The sequence below is a fragment of the Gorilla gorilla genome, chromosome 12, assembly GCF_029281585.2.
Source record: "Gorilla gorilla gorilla isolate KB3781 chromosome 12, NHGRI_mGorGor1-v2.1_pri, whole genome shotgun sequence".
Taxonomy (NCBI): Eukaryota; Metazoa; Chordata; class Mammalia; order Primates; family Hominidae; genus Gorilla; species Gorilla gorilla.
Window position 1 is genome coordinate 74,247,618 of NC_073236.2, and position 21,023 is coordinate 74,268,640.

General features: G+C 44.9%; 1 long non-coding RNA gene across 2 annotated transcripts in view; it reads right to left on the reverse strand.

Moving 5' to 3' along the window:
• The window catches only part of LOC129531631 (uncharacterized), a 191,916-nt gene that overhangs the window by 128,268 nt on the left and 42,625 nt on the right, over window positions 1-21,023 (reverse strand). The window lies entirely within an intron of this gene.

Sequence of the window (21,023 nt, forward strand, 5' to 3'; positions counted from 1 at the left end):
GGACCTACCTTCCCTGAGCACAATGCTGCCCTTTGATACCTGAACAAGATTTGAGTTGTTAGCATTAAAGAAGGGGGTGAGTGGGAAATGGCTGTTATTAAGCAGCCAGTACTATCTACCACAACTGAAGTCCCCTTTGACCACCCCCCAAATCTTGAGCTGCCTCCCACCTCCCCAGAGCAAACCACTCTTACCAGTTTGATGTATGTCATTCCAAACTTTGCATATGGACATATACATATAACAAAATACCATAAAAGACATGGGGCATTTAATAGACTTTTTTTTTTTTTTTTTTTTTGAGGCAAAGTTTCGTTCTTGCTGCCTCAGCTGGAATGCAATGGCGTGATCTCGGGTCACTGCAACCTCCACCTCCCAGGTTCAAGTGATTCTCCTGCCTCAGCCTCCCAGAGTAGCTGAGATTACAGGCACACGCCATCATGCCCGGCTAATTTTTATATTTTTAGTACAGATGGGGTTTCACCATGTTGGCCAGGCTGGTCCGGAACTCCTGACCTCAGGTGATCTGCCTGCCTCGGCCTCCCAAAATGTTGGGATTACAGGCGTGAGCCACCGTGCTGCACCTTAATAGACTTATGATAGTGTATGTGGTGGGGGAGGGCAGGGGTGAGTACCATAAACATGCCATCCTACTCTAGGCATTTTTCTGCAATTTGCTTCACCACTCAACAATAGGTCTCAGCAATCTCTCCATAGCAATAACTACTGATTTATTCTGTCTTTTCAACTCCTGCCTAGGATTTCCTAGCATGGACACATCACAGTTTATTTAGATATTTCCCTATGGATAGCATCGTGGGTTGTGTTCCCAGCAGTTTCTAAGTACATCTGTGGATAAAGGCAGAGGATGCTCTCTTTGCCCCTCAGATCCATCCTTGTCTGCTCTGCATCCAGGCTGCTGACAACATGAGCTGACTCCCTCACCTTTTGGCATCTGGTTGGATGAAACCAATGTGAGTGGCAGGAAATCAAAGGGTGAAAAAAAGAGAACTTGGAGTGTTTATCCACTGGCTCACTTCCTACCACGCTGCAGGTTGGCAGTGGCCGTGTTTCTCTTGCAAAGGTCACAGGTCCTGTTAGGGGCCTGTCCTAGAGCTAAAGTTCTCAGGGTGTTCCTGTATCTGCTCTTGTCCCCTTGGCCCTTCAGGCCTAGGAGTAGCAGCACCTCCACCTACTGCTAGCCCGAGGTGCTTCACCAGCCCCTGTTGGTTTCTCTTACTTTCTCTAAATAGCCCCTTTATTAACCTCTCTTTGACTTTACCTCTTCAGTGTACTGGCTGCTTCCTGATGGATTCTGACTGATGGAGCTAATTCTATTCACTTAAAAGGGCAAGAACAATGAAGACCACAATGTCAATTTGGTGGGGCTTTAGTTGACCTCCCAGTTTGTCTCACTGTTTCTCCCAGCATCTCCCCTTCCCAGCTCTGCTTTTATGTCCTCTCTATCACTTGGTCCTTATAAGCAGCATCCCAGATGGCCCCTACTCCAGATCTACCTGGTCCCTGGGCCTCTACTCTATATACTACCCCATACGCACGCTATGCTCCCATCTAGACTGAACTCTCCTCACATGTGGAACCCACAGGAATCTTCAATTGACTGCTAAATCAGAGCCAGAAAATACTCTCAGTTCTCATGGAGCAGAAACAGGAAAATGCATGTGATCCCCAACTACAAAAATATCCCCCAGAAACATGATTAAGAGCCCAAAAGCTCCCTGTCACCCCTCGGAGGTCTCTAATACCTTACCTCATACCTCCTCTTAAGCTCAGCACTAAGTACTCCAGGCTGCGAGATTAGTTTAGCAACCAGTCAACAAGTTTCCAAAATTCCCAGCCTAGTCGTTAAGAATATGGGCTTTTCAGCAATTTCTCATCTGGGTGTATACCCCAAGGAGATGAAATCACCACCTCATAAACACATCTGCACTCCCATGCTCATTGAAGCATTATTCACAATAGCCAAGATATGGAAACAACCTAAATGTCCATCTATGGACAAATGGATAAAGAAAATATGATGCGTACACACACACACACACACACAGACACACACACACACAGACACACACAGAGGAATATTATTCAGACTTAAAAAAGGAGATCCTGTCATTTGCACCAGAACATGGATGAACCTAGAAGACATGTGCTAAGTGAATTAAGCCAGACACAGAAATAAAAATATTGCATGATCTCACCTATACATGGACTTAAAAAAAAAAAAGCTCAAATACACAGAGACAGAGAATAAAACAGAGGTTACCATGGCCAAGGGGGAGGGGGAGAGGAAATGGGGACATGTAGGTCAAAGGACATAAAATAGCAGATAACGCAGGATGAACACCTTTAGAAATCTAATGTACAACATTAGGGCTAAGTTAATAAAATTGCATTGCTTTAAAATTTGTGTTAAATAAGTAGATTTTAGCTGCTCTTGTCACAAAAAAAGTAACTGTGAGATGATAGATATGTTAATCAGCTTCACTATAGTAACCATTTTACTATCTGTATCTGTATCCTATAACATCATGTTGTAAACCTCAAAGATACACAATAAAAATTATTTTTAAAGAAGAATATGGGCTGAAAAAATCAAGGTTCAAATTTTGATCCCACCACTCAGCAGCTGAGAGGCCTCATGAAAGCTATTCCACTCTGTGCCTCAGTTTCCTCATTTGTAAAATTGAAATTATAAAATTACCTCATAAAGCCCAGGCATGGTGGTTCATGACTGTAATCCCAGCACTTTCAGAGGCTGAGGCAGGTGGATCACCTGAGGTCAGGAGTTCAAGACCAGCCTGGCCAACATGGTAAAACCCTATCTCTATCAAAAATACAAAATATAAAAATTAGCTGGGCATGGTGGTGGGCACCTGTAATCCCAGCTACTCAGGAGGCTGAGGCAGGAGAATCGCTTGAGTCCGGGAGGCAGAGGTTGCGGTGAGCTGAGATAGCGCCATTGCACTCCAGCCTGGGCAACAAAGCGAGACTCTGTCTCAAATAAAATAAAATAAATAAATAAAATAAAATTACCTCATAGGATAGTTTCAAAGATTCCATAATATAATATATCTAAAAGATCTTGGCCGGGCACAGTAGCTCATGCCTGTAATCCCAGCACTTTGGGAGGCTGAGGCGGGCGGATCATGAGGTCCGGAGATAGAGACCATCCTGGCTAACACAGTGAAACCCCATCTCTACTAGAAATACAAAAAATTAGCCAGGCGTGGTGGCATGCACCTGTAGTCCCAGCTACTTGGGTGGCTGAGGCAGGAGAATCGCTTGAACCTGGGAGGCGGAGGTTGTAGTGAGCCAAGATCACACCACTGCACTCCAGCCTGGGCAACAACAGAGTGAGACTCCATCTCAAAAAAAAAAAAAAAGATCTTAACAAGGTGCCTAGTCCACAGAGAGCCCTCTATAAATGGTAACAGATATGTTTTTTCTGAACTCCATATAAGTTGGTGTGGGAGGAAAAAGAAGACATGGGCCCTACCCCCAAGAAGCCTGCAATCTACTTTGGAAGATGAGATGAACATTCTTATAATAATGAACAGCACAGATGACCCTGTATTTTTAAGTGGTAAATTATCTGATATGAGCTACAGTGAAACAGTATTGGAACTATCTTTTCCACATACCTGTCCATTCCTTTTTTTTTTGGCAGGGTCTTGCTCTGTCACCTAGGCTGGAGTACAGTGGCACAATCACGGCTCACTGCAGCCTCAACCTCCTGGGCTCAAGTGATTCTCCTGCCTCTGCCTGCCAGGTAGCTGGGGCTACAGATGTGCACCACCATGCCGGACTAATGTTTTTTAATTTTTGTAGAGATGGGGACTCACTGTGTTGCCCAGGCTGGTCTTGAACTCCTGGGCTCAGGTGATCCTCCTGCCTCGGTCTCCCAAAGTGCTGGGATTACAGGCATGAGACACCACACCCAGCATTTCTTTTTATATTGTCTGTAAGTTTCTTTATTTTATTTTATTTTGTTTTTGAGTCGGAGTCTCGCTCTGTCACCCAGGCTGGAGTGCAGTGGTGCAATCTCGGCTCACTGCAACCTCCGCCTCCCAGATTCAAGCGATTCTCCTGCCTCAGCCTTCCGAGTAGCTGAGACTACAGGCGCGCCACCACACTCAGCTAATTTTTTGTATTTTTAGTAGAGATGGGGTTTCACCGTGTTAGCCAGGATGGTCTCGATCTCCTGACCTTGTGATCCACCCACCTCAGCCTCCCAAAGTGCTGGGATTACAGGCGTGAGCCACCGCACCTGGTCTGTCTGTAAGTTTCTTGAGGGTAAGCACCAAGCATTATTTTGTATAATAATAATGTTATCATTTGTGTAATATATCCATTTTGTACACCCATTACTTTCTGTGTAGCCATCGCTCCACACACAGCAGGCATGCAAATGCAATTTGTCCGTATAGCCAGAAAGCATTTGCACAGCACGTTAGAACAAGCACTTAGTTCTTTACAAAGCACTTTGAAAGGGAAGATCATTTATTTTCATAACAACCATGTGAGATAGTTACTATTATTATTAGAATCTGGATTTTCCAAACTAGGAAACTGTGGCTCAAAACAACTAAGCATCTTCTTCAAGTCACACAATCAGTTTATGATGCGGTTGGTCTGCGATCCAAGACATTTGACCAGAATAAATGTGGAGCTTCTTCCTATAAGGGCCACAGAAGTCCACAAGCTGAAGAAGTGTATCCTCTGCCAAATGTCTTTTTCCAGCCTCAAGTATGTTCTCTTTTTTCTAACCTTTCTCTTTGCTCTCTCCAACTGAGACAGCTGGCTCCAGTTTTTTCTTTTAGCCAAAGGGAATCCAATGCATTAGCATTTCTTTTGAGGGAGGCAGAGACTCTCCTGTTTATCCAAGCCCATATCAGACTTATAAATGTATAATATAGTCATTAAACTCTGAAATACATGACACAGTCATAACCACACACAAGCTATTAAAAAGTTCCTAACCTCCAGTGGGAGTTATTCACTATGCTTACTGTTCTCTCCTCTTGGCAGGGCCAAGAGAGAACATGGGCTCTGTTTGGGAGAAATCTTTTCTTTTCACCAGGAATCCTTCTAAAAGCAGTTATATTGCTGATAAAAACCTCATTTATTTGTATGCTTCTGAATGCATTGGAAGGCAATCACAAAAAGCACGGTATGCTCTTTGCAGGGAAAAAAATCAAACAATACTGAAATGTGTAAAGTAAAAACAGAAAGTTCTCAAGAGAATGAGAAGAAGTCACAAAGTGGGAGAAATTATTTTAAAAAGATATATCTGATAAAGGACTGTTATCCAAAATATACAAAGAACACAACAATAAGAAAATGAACATTCCAATTTTTTAAAATAACCAAATGACCTAAACAGACACCTCAACAAAGAAGATATCAGATGGAAAACATACATGTGAAAAGATGCTCAACATCGTGTGCATCAGGGGATTTCAAATTAAAACACAATAAGATGCTACTACCCACCTATCAGAATAGCTGAAAACCAAAACAGTAACACCACCAAATGCTGGCAAGGATGAACAGCAACAGGAACTTTCATTCATTGCATGTGGAAATGCAAAATGGTACCGCCACTTTGAAAGACAGTTTGGCAGTTTCTTACAAAACTAAACATACTCTTACCATATGATCCAGCAATCGTGCTCCTCGGTATTTACCCAAATGAGTTGAAAACATGTCCGCACAAAAACCTGCACATGAATGTTTATAACAACTTTATTCATAATTGCCAAAACTCGGAAGCAACCAAGATGATTTTCAGTTGGTGAATGGATGAACTGTGGTACATCCAGACAATGGAGTATTATTCAATGCTAAAAAGAAATGGGCTATCAAGCCATGAAAAGACATGGAGCAATCTTAAATGCATATTACTGAATGAACAAAGCCCATCTGAAAAGTCTACATACTGTATGATTCCAACTATATGACATTCTAGAAAAGGCAGAACTATGGAGACAGTAAAGATCAATGGTTGCCAGGAGGTGGGGCGGGGGGGTTGCCTGGATGAATAGGCAGAGCACACAGGATTTTTAGGGCAGTGAGGCTACTCTGTATGATTCTGTAATGGTGGATGCATGTCATTACACATTTGTTCCAATACACAGAATGTACAGCACAAAGAGTGAACCCTAGGGTAAACTATGGACTTTGGGTGATAATAATGTGCAATGTAGTTTGACCAACTGTAACAAATGTATACTTTGGTGCAGATTTTGATAGTGGGGGAGACTGGGCATATGTGGGGACAGGAGGTATATGGAAAATCTCTGTACCTTCTTACTCTAGTTTGCTGTGAGCCTAAAGCTTCTCTTAAAAATTTGTCTATTTTTTCAACTAAAAGTTTTTTTTCTCATGTCTCCCATGCCCAATCTATTTCCCTTGTGTAACTGTTGTTTAATGTTTAGTGTATTTTCTTTCCATCTTTTCTTTCTCACACACCCATGATGTCTATGTATATGTAAGAATTTTTATTTTTTTATTATTATTTTTTTAACACGGAGTTTCACTCTTGTCGCCCAGGCTGGAGTGCAGTGGTGTGATCTCCGCTCGCTGCAACCTCTGCCTCCTGGGTTCAAGCAATTCTCCTGCCTCATCCTCCTGAGTAGCTGGGAGCCCACCACGATGCCTGGCTAATTTTTGTATTTTTGGTAGAGACAAGTTTCACCATGTTGGCCAGGATGGTCTCAAACTCCTGATATCAGGTGATCCGCCCGCCTCCTCAGCCTCCCAAAGTGCTGGGATTATAGGCGTGAGCCACCGCCCCCACCCTATATGTAAGACTTTCTTAAAGATCAGTGGCTGTTATGTATACATACATGAGTAGAGCAGGGTCTTCTTATAATAATGGAAATACTTAAAAATACCTAGCTGTTCCAAGCAAGGAATAGTTAAGCAAACTCTTATTTATTGCTAACTGAGCACTGTGTAAAGGAAACAACTTTGGGCTCTAAGGTAGTTAGAGTAGAGTGGTAGTAGGAATAGCAGTGGTAGAGTCAGACAGAACTGGGTTTAAAATCCCGCATCACTATTTAAACAAGTAGTGAGTCTTCTCTAACCCTCATTTTTCATCTGTACCATAAAAATATTAGTGCTCACTCAAAGGATTGCTGTACGGATTAAATTAAAAGTGAGAATGTATACAAGGTCCTCAGCAAAGGGCTTGGCACCTAATAGATGCTCCATTAGCTCCAATCCCTTCTTGGCCACAGACCCTTGTCCTGGTGATCATTATTACCCAACAGCTTGCCTCAGTGCCTGGCACAAAATAAGCAGTAAAATAAATGTTGGCTGAGTTGAACTGCAGTGGAACAATATAGCTTTTAAAAATCAATATTTGGAGACATGGGATATGGTTTAGTATTTCAAGCAAGATGAGACTGAATAGAGAGAATCCAAGGTGGACTCAAGGTTGGAAGGTCAGGGTTGGTGGAGGTCAGGGAAGTCCCAGCCACCCTGCACAGTGGAAAGGGCAGAGAAGGAAGGAAACCATCTCAGGTGAGCTCAGCCATTCTCAGCACCAAAGAGGTGGTGCCCAAGGGGCTGGAAAAGCTTCTGGTAAACTTCTCAACTGCCCCGGTAACGAGGTTTTCTCTGCGTTGCTGCCATGACTCTCTGCTGACACATTAAGAAAGAGAGCCCAATCCTATGCAAAAAATGCAGAAAAGTGAGTTCTCATAAGAGAAAAGGAAGGAGGACGCTCATGGCACAACCTATATAATACTGCAGGAGCATTTCTTTTTTCTTTTTTTTTTTTTTTTTTGAGACGGAGTCTCACTCTGTTGCCCAGGCTGGAGTGCAGTGGTGCGATCTCAGCTGCTCACTGCAACCTCTGCCTCCCGGGTTCAAGCAATACTCCTGTCTCAGCCTCCTAAGTAGCTGGAACTACAGGCACCTGCCACCATGCCCAGGTAATTTTTGTATTTTTAGTAGAGAGGGGGTTTCTCCATATTGGCCAGGCTGGTCTCAAACTCCTGACCTCAGGTGATACACCTGCCTCGGCCTCCCAAAGTGCTGGGATTACAGACATGAGCCACTGCACCTGGCCTGCAGGAGCATTTCTTTTTTTTTTTTTTTTTTTTTTGAGACAGAGTTTTACTCTTGTCGCTCAGGCTGGAATGCAGTGGCATGATCTCGGCTCACCGTAACCTCTGCCTCCCGGGTTCAAGTGATTCTCCTGCCTCAGCCTTCGGACTAGCTGGGATTACAGGCCTGCACTATCATGCCTGGCTAATTTTGTATTTTTAGTAGAGATGGGGTTTCTCCATGTTGGTTAGGCTGGTCTTGAACTCCTGACCTCACGTTATCTGCCCGCCTTGGCCTCCCAAAGTTCTGGAATTACAGGTATGAGCCACCGCGTCTGGCCAGGAGCATTTCTTAAAACAAAAATAACTTTGGTTTTATATTACAAAAATAGATCCCCCAACCGTAAGAGGAAAAAATCATCCATTATCTAACCAGAGAAAACCCTTGTTAAGACCTTGCTCTTACGCCCTTGTAGATTTTTTCCTATGCCTGCATACATATATCTTGCACATATCATAAGTGTAAAATATTATACGTGTTTTCCATACAGGATATCCTCCTATCATGTCAATAAACAATCATCTATGACATCATTTTTAGTGGCTGAATAAAATTCCAACGTCTGGCTAACCCATACCTTATCTAACCAATCATCTATTGTCAGACACTTGGGCCATTTCCAAAATCTTGCTACTATAAACAGAGCTGCCAGGAACTTCCTTAGAGCCATGCCCTGAACTTCTGATCCTCTTTCACAGAAGGGTGAAAGAGAACAATGAGCTATTTGCTAAAGTCGACTTCAACCCCAACCCACCACCCTCTTGTCCCCACCCATGGTGATACTCAGAAGTCCTCTGGAGACCAGCTGGGGTAATCCACGGTCAGGACCTCGGATGCCCGAGGATTTGCCCCCGCTCGTAGAAGGAGCGTCTGAGTCTCTTTGAATCCACATAATAATCATTATTATTTTTTTGAGACAGGCTCTTGCTCTGTCACCCAGGCAGGAATGCAGCGGCATTATCAGGGCTCACTGCAGCCTCGACCTCCTGGGTTCAGGCAATCCTCCCACCTCAGCCTCCTGAGGAGCTGGGACTACAGGCACACATCAGCACATCCAGCTAATTTCTGTAATTTTTTGTAGAGACAGGGTTTCACCATGCTGTCCAGGCTGGTCTCAAACTCCTGAGCTCAAGCGACCCACCCGCCTCAGCCTCCCAGAGTTCTGAGATTACAGGCGGGAGCCACCATGGAATCCACATAATTAGATGTGGGGGCCCAGAAACCAGGCCAGCTCTAGCCACAATTGGGAGACAGATTCAGGAGGTCCTGGGTCACCATCTTGAGTGTTTCCCTTCCCCAATACTGTCATGTCCTCCCGAGAGGAAACTACCTAGTCTCCAAACCCCTGAGCCCTGCTCTCAGATTGACAACCTCATTTCTACAGCTGTGACAGCAGTCAGGCTAGAAAGAGCCATACCTTCCAGTAACATCTTTTTATGAAGCTCCGTTTAACATCTTGAGTCAGCCATGTTTGGAACTAAAGACTGCAGAGAGGCATAAAGTGAATAAACCATCATCCCTGCCCTCAGGTGGCTTCTACTCTGGATTACTCTCCCAGAGCTGTCAAACTGGGTGACTTCAAACAACAGAAATGTGTTTTCTCACAGTTCTAGAGGCTACAGGTCAGAAAGCAAGCTGTTGGCAAGCCCACACTCCCTCTGAAGGGTCTAGGGAAGAATCTTTCCTTGCTTCTTCCTAGATTCTAAGGGTGGCTGGCAAACCTTGGCACTGCTTGGCTTGCAGCTACACCACTCCAATCTCTGTCTCCACCTTCACATGGCCTCTTTCCCTGTGTCTCTGTGTCTCTGTGTCCAAACTTCCCTATTCTTATCAGACACTAACCATACTGGATTTAGGGCCTCCCTAATCCAGCGTGATTTCATCTTGACTAATTATTAGGTTGGTGCAAAAGTAATTGCGGTTTTTGCAATTACTTTCAATGGCAAAAACTGCAATTACTTTTGCACCCACCTAACAAATTTGCAAGACCTTATCTCCAAATAACACTTTCTGGGGTTCTGTGTGGACATGAATTTTGGGGAGACACTACTCAACCCAGTACACTCACGGATAGAGGCAAAGATGAATGTAAAACATCAGGCCTGGCACAGTGGTACACACCTGTAATCCCAACACTTTGGGAGGCCAAGGTGGGAGAATCACTTCAGGCCAGGAGTTCAAGAGCAGCCTAGGCAACAAAATGAGACTCTGTCTCTGAGAAACAAAACATAAACAAAAATAAATAAAAATCAAAACTGCAGGTATGAAATTACCTAAAACTAAAAGCTAAAATAAGCTTTCAATGAACCAGGAGGGAAAAGATGTAGGTGTGAGTATGAGGTGTGAAGAATTGTGAGCCTGGGGGTTTCTTACAAGCACCTTTAAGTCACTTTGTCTTGTACTTCCTGGTCTGGCTATGTCTAGGAGTCACACTTGCTGTGAGACCCCCATGGGCCCCCTAAATCTCCCTGTGGAATAAGGAATACTTCTTGACTTCATCTTTTTTTTTTTTTTGCCACTACTATTTCAGTATAACTTCTTGATTTCTCTCCAGCTTTACTCACAAGCCCATTTCCTTTCAACCATAAGTTCTGGAGACAATCATGGCAGGAAAAAGGCAAACCTTAATGAGGAACATACAAAGGCAAAACTGCAACAGCTTTTCCCCCAATTTGCTGTGCTTTCTGCACATTTTTTCCCCTTGCCTCTGCTATTTCCAGTTTTGAAAAGTGGGGAAGGTGCGGGAAGCAGCATTATCCTTTTTGAATCTGTGAGGTTGCTCTTTCCTGCCCCAGCTGTGCACTGCTGCTCACACAGCAGGGTCGTAAAATCCCAGTGAGATAATGAGGGTGGGGCCCTCCCCTCGAGCGAGTGCAGGCAACAGTCTCTGCACTTCCAGAGCTGACCCTAGGTGCTGAAAGGGCTTGGTGGGCGCTGAGATTTCAGAGATGCCACTTGACAATCAAGTCGTTAAAGAGGCAGCAGGGTTTTCTTCAGAAGCATATGCTCCCATACCTAAACCTTCCCCTTGAACAACCTCAGAAAGGCTACAATTTTTCTCCACCAACTCTTATGGATAACAGCAGAACTCAGAACAAGGCCTGTCACAGTCGATGCCCCATCCAGAGATTCCCCCCAGCACAGGGTCCAGTGGGACCATGACCCTGACCCCAGGCTTTCTTCTGCAAGCATCTTTGACTCATGGCCTAAGAACTGTCTTTGGCTGCCTGGGGAGACTGTCCTGAAAGCACAGGGGAGGAAACCCTTTGGGAGCAACCCTCAAGCAATGAGTAACAGGAGGTGATGAAAAAGACCCCAACTTTCTTGCCCTTGGCAAGAGGAGAGACAACTCTGAGGTTTCTCTCTGCAGTCTCCCAGAGGTCCCCAGCAGGAATGAACCTGAGGGCCCACAGTGGGAACCTGCTCATTAACGTATCCTGTACTGTCTCACTTCCCCTCTTTCTTACCTGTGCCTCCTGGGGTCGCCTCTCAAATACACGATTTGCACTCAAATCTGTATCATCAGGTCAGTTTCTGAGGGCACCCAACTTAAAACACATAGTTGCATTAATGTGTATTTTCCTGTTGGATGGTGAGCTCCCCACAGACAGCCAAAAACCATATTTCTCTGAGAACTCACACTGCCAAATGCTTTCTGGGAATTACCTCATCTTATCTGCATGACAACCCTAAGAGGCCACCACTATTATTATTATCCCCATTTTACAAATGAGAAAAATGAAGCTCAGAGAGCTTAAGTCACTTGCCCAAGGTCACACAGAAGAGCTGGGATTTGAACCAAGGTGGTCTCTCTCTGAAGTTCACACTCTTAATGACTGCATGTCAGATAGAGTATTCAATCATGGTGTGAAAGGAAGGAAGATGGTAGCAAGCAAACTTGACAAGCACTGGTACAGTGTTCATTATTGGATGCTAGAGATCAGCCAATTTCTCAAACATGTTTAAGACCCAGTGGAGACAGGGGCCATCAGAGTGTCCTTCCCCAGATTGTCATGTACCTTTTTTCTGTTCATTTATTGATTCCTCTTATGTCTAAGACACTGAATTAGGACCTGTGGAGGTCACAAATTAAAGCAAATTTGAGGAGCTTACAATCTACTAGAGGGTGTGGGAGAGGGACAAAGATAAGGTAGAAGTGCCTGGAAAGATAAATGACAAGACCAGAGCTTCCATCAGGCTCAACTGATTCATGGCCAAGTGCGTTGAGCAGAGAAGTGCCATGTTTTCAGAGAAGGTGGCCCCTGGGAACTGGAGTGGACAGCTGCCCTGGAAAAGTAAGGCTTAGAGAATGAGGGGAGTTTGCTGGCTAGGAGCAGAGCTGGGGAGGGAGAACGAAAGGGGAGAGGCACATGAGCAAAGCCATAAAGCCAGGACATACCAGGTGATTCTCTTCATCACTCTGCCTCCCCCACCTTTCCTCAGGTCAGAACAACTGGGGAGTCAAAGGGGGTGATTGAAAAAGATGTTTACCAGGAGGGAAACCATGGTTCAAGAGACAATGGCTGAGGATTGTAGATACATGGTAATTCACGACTACTTTTCAAGCCAAGACATGGATAAAGTATACAAACCACATACTGAACAAGTCACCCTTCCTGCAGGTCTAAGAGGGCTGATTGAGTAAGATGACGCATGTGACCGCTGTGGCTCCCCAGTCTGAAAACTTGGCACCAGAAGACACTGTGTAACTGCCAGTCTTACTGTTGTGCTTGGATCACACCGCTTGGAACTCGGGAGTTTCACAAACTTAGGGGGCTGAAGACATTTCCCTGAAGCCTTGGCAATTGAGACCTCATTTACAGCTCCTGTGCTGGGACAGGATTTCTTCTTTGCTTACCTTCACCCTTCACCCCAGTGAGGGCGTGGGCAGGAGAGACTGGCACACTGGATAAGAAAGAGAGAGAGCCCAGCCAAATACTCGGCACCATTTTGTAAGGAGCAATCAGGCATGGAAAGCCTTGAAGATTCTGGGCTACCTCAGGCAGAATGTGCTCAAGAAGAAGCTTACCCTTTTTGTTTTTAATTTATTTTCTCAAAAATTGAGATGGGCCAGACATGATGGCTCATGCCTATAATCCTGGCACTTTGGGAGGCTAAGATGGGAGGATGGCTTGAGCCCAGGAGTTCGAGACCAGACTGGGCAACATAGTGAGATGCTATCTCTACAAAAAAAAAAAAATACAAAAATTAGACAGGTGTGGTGGCACATGCCTGTAGTCCCAGCTACTTGGGAGGCTCAGGTGGGAGGATTGCTTGAGCCCAGGAGGTTGGAGCTGTGGTGAGCCAAGATTGCATGACCACAGTCCAGCCTGGACAACACAGTGAGACCCCATCTCAAAAAAAGAAGTGAAAAAAAATAGAGATGGAGTCTGTGTTGCCCAAGCTGATCTCGAACTCCTAGGCTGAAGTAGTCCAGCCACCTCAGCCTCCCAAAGTGCTGGGATTAGAGGCATGAGCCACCGTGCCCACAGGTCTTGCTCTTGGTGGCTGTGTTCACAGCTACCAACCCCTCATATTCCTTCAGCATGCCCTAAATACACATACAATCTAAGTAAACACAATGTCTGTTCTTCACAGCCTACGCCAAGTCCCAAACAGATGGCTGCCCCCAGGCTCCTTTCAAATAGAAATTCCACAACCACCATTCTTACCAGCCTTACATTGGGCCACCTAGAGTTTTATAGCCAGGGCTATAGGAAGGCAAGTCCCAGGATGCAAGTCCCAGGAGGTTAAAAATAGTTTGCCATTTCTTCAGCAAGATACCAGGCATTGTTGAAGTGACATTGTGTAACCAACAAGCTTATGTAAGGATCATGCCCCTGGCTTTCCCCACACCCTGCCCTAGACAAGGCAAATACAGGTGTATTGATGCCTATGGGGCAATCTTTGCCCATGGGGGCCTGGGAGCAAAGGATAAATGCTTCCCCATTTCCTCTCCCCCAACCCTAGGATGTTCCTGAGATGCATTTCATAAATCTTCTCAGAAGGTTCTGCGTAGGGGTGGCCAACGCAATAACTCATCATTTTATTGTGATGGGGTTCAGAACACACTACCCCAAAATATGGCACCTTGGCATTTGAGAAAACAGCAGAAGCAGGAAGGTCTCTCTGACCTTTTCTTGACCTTCTCCCCTGAAACAGACCAGAAAAGGATGTTCTTACATTCCCCTAAAGTAGGTCATAAGGACCAGGTGCAGTGGCTCATGCCTGTAATCCCAGCATTTTGGGAGGCCAAGACAGGAGGACTGCTTGAGGCCGTGAATTCAAGACCAGCCTGGGCAACATAGTGAGACCCTGACTCTGCAAAAAAATCAAAAAATTAGCCAAGCACGGTGGTGCACATCTATGGTCCCAGCTACTCCGGATGCTAAGGTTGGAGGATTGTTTGATCCCATACGGTCAAGGCTGCACATTGCAGCTTTGATGGTGCCACTCCACTCCAGCCTAGGCACCAAAGCAAAATCTCGTCTTAAAAAAAAAGTAGTTGATAGGTCATAAAACCCTCATTCAGGCCAGACGAGGCAGCTCACACTATGGGAGTTCGAGGTGGGAGGATCACTTGAGCCCAGGAGTTCAAGACCAACCTGGGTAACATCATGAGACCTCATCTCTATAAAAATGTTAAACAATTAGCTGAGCATGGTGGCAAGGTGGGAGGATCAGTTGAGCCTGGAAGGCAGAGTTGCAGTGAGCACTGTACTCCAGCCTGGGCAACAGAGTGAGACTCTGTCACAAAATAAATAAATAAATACCCTAATTTCAGAGGTGCCCTCCCTATGCCTAAAGGAAAGAAATGTCCTTATCCCTGAAGACACAGAGACACAGAGAAGAATTTGAACAAACGAATCTTGCTAAATTCCCCCCAGTTGATTACCATTAGGTCATATCCCCTTTGTCCAATCATACCTCTCAGTGACTGTCCACTCTTCATCAAACCTAAACATAAAAAAACACAAGCTTGACTGGGTGCAGTGGCTCACACTTGTAATCCCAGCACTTTGTAGGCCAAGGCAGGCAGATCTCCTGAGGTCAGGAGTTCAAGGCCAGCCTGGCCAACATGATGAAACCTTGTCTCTACTAAAAATACAAAAATTAGCCAGGCGTGGTGGCGCTCGCCTGTAGTCCCAGCTACTCGGGAGGTTGAGGCAGGAGAATCACTTGAACCCGGGAGGTGGAGGTTGCAGTGAGCTGAGATCGCGCCACTGCACTCCACCTGGGTGACAGAGCAAGACTCCATCTCAAAACAAAAAAAACAAAAAAAAAACACATAAGCTTCCCTCTTTCGTGGTTCTTCATTTTTTTGTTTATTTGTTTGTTTTGAGACGGAGTCTTGCTGTGTTGCCCAGGCTGGAGTGAAGTGGCGTGATCTCGGTTCAGGGCAACCTCCACCTCCCGAGTTCAAACAATTCTCCTGCCTCAGCCTCCCGAGTAGCTGGGACAACAGGCAAGTGCCACCACGCCCAGCTAATTTTGTATTTTTAGTAGAGTCGGGGTTTCAACATGTTGGCCAGGCTGGTCTCAAACTCCTGACGTCAGGTGATCTGCCTGCCTCAGACTCCCAAAGTGCTAGGATTATAGGCATGAGCCACCACGCTCAGCCGGTTCTTCATTTCTGAAGGCCGCATGCTACATCAAATATATTAAATAAGTTAATATGCTTATTTTTATTTGTTTATTTAGTTGTTTGAGATGGAGTCTCGCTCTGTCACCCAGGCTGTAGTACAGTGGTGTGATCTCGGCTCACTGCAACCTCTGTCTCCAAGGTTCAAGTGATTCTCTTGCCTCAGCCTCCCAAGTAGCTGGGGCTACAGATGCTCACCACCATGCCCAGCTAATTTTTTTTGTATTTTTAGTAGAGATGGGGTTTCACTAATGTTGGCCAGGGTGGTCTTGAACTCCTGACCTCAGGTGATCCACATGCTTCAGCCTCCCAAAGTGCTGGGATTACAGGCGTGAGCCACTGCACCTGGCCTGAATATGCTTCTTTCTTGTTAACTTGTCTTTTATTATAGGTGCCTCAGCTAAGGTACTTAGGAGTCTCAAAAGATATCACTTGGCTTCTGAAAGTGACCCAGTAGGGCACAGTGGTGTCGGTCTCCTTAGATCCTGTCTTCTGTTGGTGCTGCACATGAACCTTTTCTCTTGTAACCAGTCAGACATTGACTCTGAGAAGTCCTCATGCAACCCATAGAAGGACGAGAAGATGATCCTTCTATCTACAGTGGATAGGCATAACAGGTGAATTCTTTTCACTAAATCCCGTTTCACTCTGTTGATTCACTAGAACTCATCTTGTGGGAGGACCACTGACTCACCATGCAAAAATGGGAAGATCAGTTTCATTAGAAGTGGGATGTTTCACACGCTTCTTACATACACACATCAGGACACAAAGTGGGGTGACGTGGTTTGGCTGATGTCTAAGTGCCCTCAACCCAACATCGAGATTTTAACCAAATATAGCAAGGAGTCTTCAATTTGAGAATCCAGCTCCCTCTTCCAAAGCAGATGATAGGTGAGAATAAGGGAGGGGGTTGGGAAAGTGGGAGAAAGATGGGATGCGAGTTAAAATAAACCCGAGAGGAAAGAGCAGAATTCTAAAGAGAAGGAAAGAACTCATCTACATCTTCTTCTGTTTGAGTACCAAGGTCTGACCATAATCGTTTTCAAAGCGACAGAAAACATCCAGAAAGATATGTGTCATGCATGGTAGAGGTTGAGTTTTATCTGGAGTGGGAAAACTAAGACTGCAAATAGTTAAAAAAAAAAAAAAAAAAAAAAGTAGTGTTTCAGTTTTCATCACAGATCAAAATTCGTATTTTAAGCTCAAAACTAACTGTTTTATAAGTTATAAACTTATCATTTTGATATATTAAAAATGTGAACGCTGGAACAAAAAGTTATTTCTGAATTTTTCGAAAGTGTGTGGGGAAAAAAAAAAAAACCTCCTTTTCTCCATGTCCTTCTCTGGCAGCAGGGAGCTGTTGACATCTACCAAAGTCCCGAGTATCTAGTTAGTTATACAACATCCTGAAGGCTAGCTAGAAGCATGAGCTGTGTAATCCCACTCCTAGGTACTTACTCAAGAGAAATGAAAAGTTACATTCACATGAAAACCTGCACAAATGTTTACCCATCTTTATTCAGCCCGCGCTGGGCACAACCCACATGTCCTTCACCTAAAGAATGGATAAACAAACAGTGGTACATCCATACAACGTAATATTTCTCTGCAACAAAAAGGAACAAAAGATGGATGTATGCAGATTTTGCTAAATGAAAGAAAATAGTCTCAAAGGGCTGTATGATTCCATTTGTATAACATTCTAGAAAAAGTAAACAGAAAACTGATCGCTGGGTATACGGGGGTAGGGGCAAATAGAAGGAAGGGATCAAGGCTGGGTGCAGTGGCTCACACCTGTAATCCCAGCACTTTGGGCAGGCGAGGCAGGAGGATCACGTGAGGTCAGGAGTTTGAGACCAGCCTGGCCAACATGGTGAAACCCTGCCTCTACCAAAAATACAAAAATTAGCCAGGTGTAGTGGTGCATGCCTTCAGTTCCACCTACTTGGGAGGCTGAGGCAGGAGAATTGCTTGAACCTGGGGAGATGGAGGTTGCAGTCGGTGAGCCGAGATCGCGCCACTGCATTCCAGCCTGGGTGACAGAGGGAGACTCCGTTTCCAAAAAAAAAAAAAAAATTAGAAGGAAGGGATTGATTACAAAAGGACGCAAGGGAATTTTTGAGGGTGATGGAGCTGTTCTGTATCTTTATTATGGTGGTATTTCATTTGTCAATCCTCATAGAATTGTACACTGCCAAAACAAAGTGAATTTTACTTTATGTAGATTATACCTCAATTTAAATTATTTATTTCTTTATTTTTAAAGACAGAGGTCTCCTTATGTTGCCCAATCATGCCTCAGCCTCTAGAGTAGCTGGGACTATAGGCGCACGCCACTGATCCCAGGTTATATACATCAAAAGAAAAAAAAACAAGACATGGGCCTTGAGGTCACTAGCCTGTTACAGAACCTCAGCCCCACCATTTCCTTAGCTGTGTGACCTTGGACAAGTTCCTTAAGCTTTCTGGGCGTTGGTATCCTCATCTGTACATGGTGATGTAACAGTTCCTGGTTCACAGGTTTGTTAGGAGGATGTAGTGAATGTGTATATGTAATGCAGTGTCCAACACCCATTCTGCATTAGATCTCACTATGACTAGCCAGCCAACAGTCACAGCATGAAGTCACTTCTCAGGTGGGCTTAAAAATCTGTCTGCCCTGTGCTCTATCCCCCACCTCCTTCCAAGTGGCCCTCTGCCCAGCCTGGATTCCTGGGAGGTACCACCCCAGGGCAGCTAGCTTCTTGGCATTTTATCAGACTACACTAAACATTGTTTGATTATAGGTTCTAATACTCTTTTTTCTTTAGTTTTAGGGGGCAAGTGTGTGTGTCATATTGCCTAGCTAACATTTTCTCTTGAAAACTTTCTGTCCAACTTAACTGTTTTAAAGATCCCAAGCAGACTTTTTCATAGTTAGGAAGTTATGTGAAATGTCCCATTCATTATATTAAGTAACAAGATGAACACTTCCTGATATATTTTCGTTGGTTAGGATGAAGTTCGGGGCACTAACCACATGTGCACTGTGGGCAGGATTTGACAGGGACAATCACGCTGTTAGAGTTTATGGAGCACCCTGTCTGTGCCAGGAGTGCTGGACCTCTAGGCAGTCCCATAGCTCCTTCCCAGCTTCTGAACCTGAGTATACATGCTGTCAATACGCAGATCCCCACTGTTGGGGTCTCTGTTTCTCCACTGTGGTTTTTTTTTTAGATGGACTCTTGCTCTGTTGCCAGACTGGAGGAAGTGGTGCGATCTTGGCTCACCGCAACCTCTGCCTCCCAGGTTCAAGCAACTCTCCTGCTTCAGCCTCCAAAGTAGCTGGGATTACAGGCGCCCACCACCATGCCTGGCTCATTTTTGTACTTTTAGTAGAGACAGGGTTTCGCCATGTTGGCCAGGATGGTCTCAACTCGGCCTCCCAAAGTGCTAGAATTATAGGTGTGAGCCACCGAGCCTGGCTTACTTTTGCTTTTTTTGGAATTTTTATATTTTTAGTAGAGACAAGGTTTCACCATGTTGGCCAGGCTGTTCTCAAACTACTGACCTCAAGTGATCCACCCACCTCAGCTTCCCAAAGTGCTGAGATTACAGGCATGAGCCACCGCACCCGGCCTCTCCACTGTGATTTTAAAGGCCCATTCTGGACCCATTCCAGGGGCCTATAACTTGGAAATTGCATTGTAATCGGTGGTGGCTAGAGGATAGTTCTATGGGAACTGATAATGGTGGCGACAGTGGTGGTGAAGATGAGGATGCTTCCAACCTGGAGAAGAGGAAGAAGTTAAAGGGGGGCAGGCACGATGGCTCATGCCACAATCCCAGCACTTTGGGAGGCCGAGGTGGAAGAATCACTTGAGCCCAGGAGTTAAAGACCAGCCTGGGCAACAGAGCAAGGCCCGTTTCTATAATTGTTATTAATTGAAAAAAAAAAAGAAGTTAAAGGAGTGTTTTTAATGGAAGTAGCTAATTTACAAGTTTCCATTCCTTTTGCTGCTTTGAGACTACTTGTGAAGGACTAGAAAGACACACGGCTCCTCAAATGCGGTAGGAGAATGGGGAGAGAGCACAGGAGGGCTTCAACCAATATTTTTAAGGTTTTATTCCTTAAAACATTTGTAAGTCAATTCAATAAAGCCAAAAGTTAAATAGGGGTGTTCAGAGTCCATACCTATGAGTTATAACGCACTCTGCACTTTTTCACGTTTGAAATATTTCTCAATCATTTTTTTAAGAGACACCATCCCTTCTTAAGTAGTCATGAAAACTGTGGTACAGGGAATTTTTCATCACAGAAAGGGTATTTCTGTGTCTAGCTGAGCAATCAATTATTCCTTGGAAATAACACTCCGCTGATTCGTTCTCCCTCTCCCCTCCGAATGTTGCACAGGATCCTGCCTATACCGATAATTGGATGAACGAGTGAACTGGCGGATACTTAAGTTCCTTTATTCTCTTACTTTTTGATTTTTTTAATTTTTGAGAAGGATTCTTGCTCTGTTGCCCAGGCTGCAGTGCAGTGGCACAATCTCGGCTCACTGCAACCTCTGCCTTCCGGGTTCAAGCAATTCTCCTGCCTCAGCCTCCCTAGTAGCTGGGATTACAGGCATGGGCCATCACACCCAGCTAATTTTTGTATTTTTAGTACAGACAAGGTTTTGCCATGTTGGCCAGACTGGTCTCAAACTCCTGACCTCCGGTGATCAGCCTGCCTCGGCCTCCCAAAGTGCTGGGATTACAGGCGTGAGCCACCACGCCCGGCCTTAAGTTCCTTTAAACCCTTCATACTAGCAGGTCAGCTCTGCCTCCATACTCCTCGCTGGACCCCGGGCCGACATCCTGCTGATGGAGCAGCTTTGAGCAAGCTTTGCTCAAGGGCAGCTCCCGAGAGAACTCGGGTGCCCTGGCTGGGCCAGGGAATAAAAAGGACTGTGCGTTTCAAAGGAAGGGGCGAGGGGAGGGGTGAATCAGCCTCGCCTCAAAGGCTAAAAATAATCTGGCTTTGTAGACTCTTCCTCCAACTACTCAGGGCCCGGAAAATGGGAGGGGGGGTGAGAAAAGGGTGGGATCTTTGCATCAGTCCTAACTATTAAGTGTGTGTTTGTCAGAAAAGAGTTAAAAGGGAAACTTCATCCTTGTCTGTCTTCCAAGTCTACTTCTTATAACTTGAACTCATCACTCATCTCGTTTGTAATAAACGCAATTAGAAGGAGCCAGGTGGGTTCCCGCTGTTGCCTTG